Here is a 6,889-nt window from a genome sequence, read left to right as displayed (position 1 = left end):
ACAAATACCGAGCCAATGTGAAGTGAGTTTCTGGCCCTCCCTCACTTCAGGAAGTTAGTTCCAGATCCCCGTTCCTCATCTCCCCTCCCAGCCTGTCAGAGACGTCCTCTCCAGCGATCCAGGCCCCTCAGGATTTTATTCGCCCCAATTAAATCTCTCCTCAGTCTCATCTGTTCCAAAGATAACCGGGCTTCTATCTGAATGCAAAAGGTTGTTGCTGATTGATGTTTTTTTCCTGTTTCCAGGGTGAGACGGGTGAAGCTGGTGACCCAGGACCTCCAGGTGACAGGGGTCGAGGGGTAAGTTTCTGTAAACACATTCTGCAGGGTGGACTATTCATCGAGACCTTACAGCTCATTGGGGCTGCTGTCTCGACACAGAAATTAATATTCATCAGCAAATGAGCAGGCTGAGCCCCACAGAGGATTGAAATGATTGTTTTCAACTGTACCTATAATCAGAATAATAATAATCTTTATCGTCAAGTATGCTTACATTAACACTGCAATGAAGTTACTGTGAAAAGCCCCTAGTCGCCACATTCCGGCGCCTGTTTGGGTTCACAGAGGGAGAATTCAGAATGTCCAATTCACCTAACAGCGCGTCTTTCGGGAGTTGTGGGAGGAAACCGGAGCACCCGGAGGAAACCCACGCACACACGGGGAGAACGTGCTGACTCCGCACAGACAGTGACCCAAGCCGGAATCGAACCTGGGACCCTGGAGCTGTGAAGTAACTGTGCTATCCACTGTGCTGCCATGCCGTCCCTGTTCCACTTAGAATTTGCTGGAAGTTCTGGATGTTTGGAGAATGGTACCCTGCTCAGAATATCACCCACTCACAAATTGTCAATTCCGTGGTGTGTGTAAAGCTGAATACCAAGGGGCTGCAGTCAAACCACTCGGTTGATGGGTTGAGGGTCTGTTGCAGCACGACTGTGCTATTGACTAGGGATCGGAGAGGATGTGTGAACGGTTGTTTTTCAGGTTGAAGGGTTGTGCACAGAGGTGTCCCCAGGGAATTAGAACAGCCTTTCTTCTGCTTGGATAGAATATGTGAGCAAAATATCAGAGCTTGTCGATGGCATGAAATTCGGCGAGAGTCACCTTGGGAACAGACACAGGACAGATTTGCTGTATCACAAAGTGTGAATTGTTGTATTTTGTTAGGAAGGTGGAGCAGAGCACACAGAAACTAAACAACACAATTTTCAATGGAATGCAGAAACAGAGAATACCTACAGCCAGAGGCAGGCCATTTGGCCCATCGAACCTGGACTGACCCTCCGAAAGAGCACCCTCCCTAAGCCCAATCCACCGCCCAGTCCCCGTAACCCTGCATATTTAGCATGGCCAATCCATCTAACCTCCACATCTTTGGACTGTGGGAGGAAACCGGAGCACCCGGAGGAAACCCACGCAGACACGGGGAGAACGTGCAGACTCCGCACAGACAGTGACCCAAGCCGGGAATCGAACCTGGGACCCTGGCGCTGTGAGACAGCAGTTTTAACCCGGGTCCCTGGCGCTGTGAGACAGCAGTGTTAACCCGGGTCCCTGGCTCTGTGAGACAGCAGTGTTAACCCGGGTCCCTGGCTCTGTGCGACAGCAGTGTTAACCCGGGTCCCTGGCACTGTGAGACAGCAGTGATAACCCGGGTCCCTGGCACTGTGAGACAGCAGTGTTAGCCTGGGTCCCTGGCACTGTGAGACAGCAGTGTTAACCCGGGTCCCTGGCACTGTGAGACAGCAGTGTTAACCCGGGTCCCTGGCACTGTGAGACAGCAGTGTTAACCCGGGTCCCTGGCACTGTGCGACAGCAGTGTTAACCCGGGTCCCTGGCACTGTGCGACAGCAGTGTTAACCCGGGTCCCTGGCACTGTGAGACAGCAGCGTTAACCCGGGTCCCTGGCTCTGTGAGACAGCAGTGTTAACCCGGGTCCCTGGCACTGAGACAGCAGTGTTAACCCGGATCCCTGGCACTGTGAGACAGCAGTGTTAACCCGGGTCCCTGGCACTGTGTGACAGCAGTGTTAACCCGGGTCCCTGGCACTGTGAGACAGCAGCATTAACCCGGGTCCCTGGCTCTGTGAGACAGTAGTGTTAACCCGGGTCCCTGGCTCTGTGAGACAGCAGTGTTAACCCGGGTCCCTGGCACTGTGAGACAGCAGTGTTAACCCGGATCCCTGGCACTGTGAGACAGCAGTGTTAACCCGGGTCCCTGGCACTGTGAGACAACAGTGTTAACCCAGGTCCCTAGCACTGTGAGACAGCAGTGTTAACCCGAGTCCCTGGTACTGTGAGACAGCAGTGTTAACCCAGGTCCCTAGCACTGTGAGGCAGCAGTGTTAACCCGGGTCCCTAGCACTGTGAGGCAGCAGTGTTAACCCGGGTCTGGCACTGTGAGACAGCAGTGTTAACCCGGGTACCTGGCTCTGTGAGACAGCAGTGTTAACCCGGGTCCCTGGCACTGTGAGGCAGCAGTGTTAACCCGGGTCCCTAGCACTGTGAGGCAGCAGTGTTAACCCGGGTCTGGCACTGTGAGACAGCAGTGTTAACCCGGGTACCTGGCACTGTGAGACAGCAGTGTTAACCCGGGTCCCTGGCACTGTGAGACAGCAGTGTTAACCCGGGTCCCTAGCACTGTGAGGCAGCAGTGTTAACCCGGGTCTGGCACTGTGAGACAGCAGTGTTAACCCGGGTACCTGGCACTGTGAGACAGCAGTGTTAACCCGGGTCCCTGGCACTGTGAGACAGCAGTGTTAACCCGGGTACCTGGCACTGTGAGACAGCAGTGTTAACCCGGGTCCCTGGCACTGTGAGACAGCAGTGTTAACCCGGGCTACCTGTCACTGTGAGACAGCAGTGTTAACCCGGGTCCCTGGCACGGTGAGACAGCAGTGTTAACCCGGGTCCCTGGCACTGTGAGACAGCAGTGTTAACCCGGGTCCCTGGCACTGTGAGGCAGCAGTGTTAACCCGGGTCCCTGGCACTGTGAGACAGCAGTGTTAACCTGGATCCCTGGCACCGTGGGTCAGCAGTGTTCACACGGGTCCCTGGCACCGTGAGGCAGCAGTATTAACCACCCAGCTAATCGTGGAGGGTGACAAGATGGGTTGAGAAAGTGGTTAGAAAAAGCACTCCGAATTCGGTGCGTTCTGGATAGAATCCAAAAGCAAGGAAGTTTTGCGAAATCTTTATAAATTACAGCTGAGGCCTCAACTGAAGCATTGAGTCCAACTCTTGAGCTTCACACCTTTGGAAGGACGTCAGTTCCTTGGAGAGGGTTCGAGGTTTACTGGACTGGGAGCAGGGATTGAGAGAAGGATTTCCAGGGATATTGGTGTTGGGGAGAGAAATTAATTTTTTAGCTCTTTCAAAGAGCTAACACAGGAAGGCTGAATGGTTCGATGATGAAGAAAGGAATGGTTAACGATGCAGTGTTAGCTCGGCGTATCATTTACACACTGTCCCATTGTGTCAGCTGAAGGTGCCGGTGATTGTTGTTACTTAACTATTAAGATGCAGACAACCCGATTGAAACAACACTACACGAGCACTGTCTCTGCCAAGAGCTGGGGGTATTGAGTGTTGGCAAATCGAGCCGGACCTGGACAGCCGTCTCCACTGCCTGGTCCCCTCAGCGAACACAATTCTTTCCTTTACTTCCAGAAGTGGGAACGTAGCCACAATAAAACAATGAAAACATTCTCTGAAAAATATGGGAGATTATTAAGGAAAGAATTGGAAGATGTGAATTCAGAAAGCAACGTGTCTCGATGGTTAATATGTCCAGAGAACATCCCCGACCCCTGACCCATCTCTCAACAGAGGTTTTTAATTAAAAAACATGTGAGAAGCATTATACAAATCACCAAACCTTACAGCCGGAAGGAAACATTTGACCCACTGTTCCTGTGTCGACTCTTTGAAGGAACCCTCCATTGACCTCAGGCCTCGCTCTTTCCCCACAGCCTTGAAGAATTCTCTCTCCCACAGCTTCAAGATGCTCTGCAGGAACTCACCAAGGTTCCTTAGACAGCACCTTCCAAACCCACGACCACCACCATGTCGAAGGACAAGAGCAGCAGATACCTGGGAACCCCACCACCTGGAGGTTCCCCTCCAACTCACTCACCACCCTGACTCGGATGATTCGCAAGGGCAATTAGGGATGGGAAATAAATGTTTGCCTTGTCAGCAATGCCCACATCCCAGGCACAGATAGGCAGCACGGTGGCACAGTATTTAGCACTGTTGCTTCACAGCAACAGGGACAAGAACAAAGAAAAGAACAGAGAAAATTACAGCACAGGAACCGGCCCTTCGGCCCTCCCAGCCTGCGCCGATCCAGATCCTTTATCTAAACCTGTCTTCTATTTTCCAAGGATCTACTTCCCTCTGTTCCCCGCCCGTTCATATATCTGTCTAGATGCATCTTGAATGATGCTATCGTGCCCGCCTCTACCACCTCCGCTGGCAAAGCGTTCCAGGCACCCACCACCCTCTGCGTAAAAACTTACCACGCACATCTCCCTTAAACTTACCCCCTCTCACCTTGAAATCGTGACCCCTTGTAATTGACACCCCCACTCTTGGGAAAAGCTTGTTGCTATCCACCCTGTCCTCCCTCTCATAATTTTGTAGACCTCAATCAGGTCCCCCCGAACCTCTGTCTTTCCAACGAAAACTATTCTAATCTACTCAACCTTTCTTCATAGCTAGCACCCTCCATACCAGGCAACATCCCGGTGAACCTCCTCTGCACCCTCTCTAAAGCATCCACATCCTTCTGGTAATGTGGCGACCAGAACTGCACGCAGTATTCCAAATGCGGCCTAACCAAAGTCCTATACAACTGTAACATGACCTGCCGACTCTTGTACTCAATACCCTGTCCGATGAAGGCAAGCATGCTGTATGCCTTCCTGACCACTCTATCGACCTGTGTTGCCACCTTCAGGGTACAATGGACCTAAACTCCCAGATCTCTCTGTACATCAATTTTCCCCAGGACTCTTCCATTGACCGTATAGTCCGCTCTTGAATTGGATCTTCCAAAATGCATCACCTCGCATTTGCCCGGATTGAACTCCATCTGCCATTTCTCTGCCCAACTCTCCAATCTATCTATATTTTGCTGTATTCTCTGACAGTCCTCCTCGCTATCTGCAACTCCACCAATCTTAGTATCATCTGCAAACTTGCTAATCAGACCACCTATACCTTCGTCCAGATCATTTATGTATATCACAAACAACAGTGGTCCGAGCATGGATCTCTGTGGAACACCACTAGTCACCTTTCTCCATTGTGAGACACTCCCTTCCACCACTACTCTCTGTCTCCTGTTGCCCAGCCAGTTCTTTATCCATCTAGCTAGTACACCCTGAACCCCATACGACTTCACTTTTTCCATCAACCTGCCATGGGAAACTTTATCAAACGCCTTACTGAAGTCCATGTATATGACACCTACAGCCCTTCCCTCATCAATTAACGTTGTCACTTCCTCAAAGAATTCTATTAGGTTCGATTCCGGCTTGGGTCACTGTCTGTGCGGAGTCAGCACGTTCTCCCCGTGTGTGCGTGGGTTTCCTCCGGGTGCTCCGGTTTCCTCCCACAAGTCCCGAAAGACGTGCTGTTAGGTGAATTGGACATTCTGAATTCTCCCTCTGTGTACCCGAACAGGTGTCGGAATGTGGCGACTAGGGGCTTTTCACAGTAACTTCATTGCAGTATTAATGTAAGCCTACTTGTGACAATAATAAAGATTATTATTATAGATTAAAGAAAGAAAACAATGAGTTAATAAGACAACATCAGATTGAGTTTACATGGGTCCAGTTTACAGGGTGGTAATTGTTTGCACACAATACAATTACTGCACACTAATTAAGCTGGGGAGGCATCATACACGATTATCAAACTCAATTAATTAAATTACAGAGACAATTCATCTCTCATTCGACTTCTTTGACAATTAGTGCAAGAATATCACAGCAGAAGCAAAACTGACAGACGGTTTGTCGGGCGTTTCGAAGCCAGCCATTTCCCGACGGTCCTCCTCGGTCTGGAGTTACTGTGAACATTTAAGTTTACCACACCGCAGGAGGAGATATTGGCCTCAGAGGGACTGCAGCAAAGATTCACCAGAATAATATTGAGATCCAAAATGTTTACAATATAAGGACAGATTGTACCAACTTGACTTAATTTCTGATAATTAAAAAAAGGTGAAAGGGATTTGGGGAACAGGTGGGGAGGTGGATTTGAGACCAGGTGGAGATCAGCCAGGATCTGATTGGATGGCCAGGCAGCAAGGATCTGATTGGATGGCGGGGCAGGCTGGATCTGATTGGATGGTGGGAAGCCATGATCTGATTGGATGGCGGGGCAGCCAGGATCTGATTGGATGGCGGGGCAGCCATGATCTGATTGGATGGTGGGGCAGGCTGGATCTGATTGGATGGTGGGCAGCCATGATCTGATTGGATGGCGGGGCAGCCAGGATCTGATTGGATGGCGGGGCAGCCATGATCTGATTGGATGGTGGGGCAGCAAGGATCTGATTGGATGGCAGAGCAGCCAGGATCTGATTGGATGGTGGGGCAGGCTGGATCTGATTGGATGGCGGGGCAACCATGATCTGATTGGATGGTGGGGCAGGCTGGATCTGATTGGATGGCGGGGCAGCCATGATCTGATTGGATGGCGGGGCAGGCTGGATCTGATTGGATGGCGGAGCAGGCTGGATCTGATTGGATGGCGGGGCAGCCAGGATCTGATTGGATGGCGAGGCAGGCTGGATCTGATTGGATGGCGGGGCAGGCTGGATCTGATTGGATGGCGGGGCAGCCAGGATCTGATTGGATGGCGGGGCAGCCTGGA

General features: G+C 51.2%; 1 protein-coding gene across 1 annotated transcript in view; it reads left to right on the top strand.

Moving 5' to 3' along the window:
- col11a1a (collagen, type XI, alpha 1a) overlaps positions 1 to 6,889 on the top strand; it is a 1,142,395-nt gene that overhangs the window by 1,025,226 nt on the left and 110,280 nt on the right.

This window comes from Scyliorhinus torazame, chromosome 7 (genome assembly GCF_047496885.1).
Source record: "Scyliorhinus torazame isolate Kashiwa2021f chromosome 7, sScyTor2.1, whole genome shotgun sequence".
Lineage (NCBI taxonomy): Eukaryota > Metazoa > Chordata > Chondrichthyes > Carcharhiniformes > Scyliorhinidae > Scyliorhinus > Scyliorhinus torazame.
This window is presented reverse-complemented; position numbering and strand designations above follow the sequence as displayed.